The sequence below is a fragment of the Stegodyphus dumicola genome, chromosome X2 (assembly GCF_044657685.1).
Source record: "Stegodyphus dumicola isolate Sdum_Otavi_A_Nest chromosome X2, ASM4465768v1".
Lineage (NCBI taxonomy): Eukaryota > Metazoa > Arthropoda > Arachnida > Araneae > Eresidae > Stegodyphus > Stegodyphus dumicola.
The window spans coordinates 50,341,657-50,343,590 of record NC_140781.1 but is presented as its reverse complement, the minus strand read 5'-3'; positions in this window follow the sequence as shown (position 1 = coordinate 50,343,590).

Sequence of the window (1,934 nt, the reverse complement as noted above, 5' to 3'; positions counted from 1 at the left end):
CGTTTTTCGAAACTAGTGTTTAGCCACCCTATCGTGTGAAGTTAACTGGATCCCCCCCCCCCCCCCGCCCTGGGTGAAGTGCAGTAACTTCGTTTTTCATTGGCTGCGGAGGGTTGAAACCCAGGAACCGCCTCGAACTATTTCAGAAGTTTGTCCGAACTCATAGATTAACAACTAGCGCCATCTAGAGTCGTCGCAGAAAGTTTTCTTTTCAGGGACAACATGAATAAGAAACTGTCACGATGATCAGAGTGCAAAACTTCCTGCGAATTCTTAAAATTCTCAAGAAAATCTTCACGTTCAACCGATTCAAGTCAGCTTTATTCACTGGACGGAGGGAAAAGAATCGGTCAAATACCAGTTTAAAAAATTAGCTTGAATTCAGTATTAGATTAACTGGGGGGGAAGGGGTCATAAAAAATTCTATGCATTTCGAGAGAATTTCATACGGCTTCTTCAGGCAGCAAAATTATTCTATAACACATAATTGCTTCAAATTATATATTTTTGGTATATGAGACTTCAGAATATGTTTAACGTTTTGAAACATATTAGTCAGAAGCGGACCGCCCCGGGCCTGTGTTCAGGAAAGGGGGGTTCCGAAAATTTTTTATTTAAAATTTTAAACTATTTTATCAATAACTTGTAGAGTCATTAGGGTATTTGGAAGCAGGAGATGTGAAAAATGATCATTGCCCTCGCCGGGACTCGAACCAGGACCTTTCGTATACGCACCGAGCAGAAGCGTAGCTAGGGTTTAGAGCGCCCGGGGGACAAATGAAGATTTTGCGCCCCCTTTCTGTGTGCCAAGAATGGAAAACATTTCATTCTAAAATTTCATAACATCAATTTGGCGCCCTCCTGGAAGTTGCGCCCAGGGACAGCTGTCCCTCCTTGCCCCACCCTAGCTACGCCACTCGCGCCGAATGTACTACCATCACACCACGAAGGCATGAGGAAAGGAGGGAGAAAATGCCTTATATACTTCCTTATTTCATATTATGGACTTCTAAAATGTAATTTTTTCTTTTGGACCCGGTCTAAACTTTTATGGATCGCCAGGTGTTCATGTGGTACCCGGTCGGGAAATGCTGCTTTTCCTTAAGCCCTCACCTGTGTTAATTAGACCCTGGGCTTTTTTTATGAAAGACTCGATCTACGTTTAGATGTCACTTCATTTTAATTAAAGTTACTGGAACCAGATTAATTCCTCGAGTAAATTTTTATTAAAAACGTGTTTTATGCATTTTTGGGTATTCTGTGGCTATAAGTTTTAGATTCAAGTGGAAACTACCAGGCACCGATTGCAATGTCTCTCAATTTTTGAGCGAAATTGTAATTTTAAGCAGATCGCTTCGGAAACTCAAGTAAGATGAGCTTAGGTATTTTGTTGTGTAATTGAATCGCAGTATTAGCAGAAAACGCTCTTGTCAATGCAACATTTTACTCAGTGAAATTGACATTCATCCTAGCTACTGAATGTATGCCTCCTTTCTCCAATGAATAGCAAAATATGTTAAGCTCAAGCAGTTCGGGAAGAATCCTGTGTGTCAAAATGTGATCCTTTCAGGAAGAAAAAATACGCTCATTTGATCTGGGGGCTTTGAATTGACTAGAGCGAAGAAACGATTTTATCTGACTGGGAAGACTGTTTTTCAAATATTTACTTTTCTTTTATCAGATCTTTAGATTCTACTATGGTCATGTTATCCATAATTTATTCACCATTCAATTATTTTATTATTTCATTTAATTTTTTGATGTGTTTATTTTAATTTAATTTACCAATCATCCATTTATTATTAATTTAATATTATGAAGCGTAGTTTAAATTTCTAACCAGTTATTTTATATTAATTTTCTTTTCGTTCAATGTAAATTTCTAGCGCGCGAGTTTTTTAAATTAAGTAGAAAGAAAGAAGTATTTAAAGGAC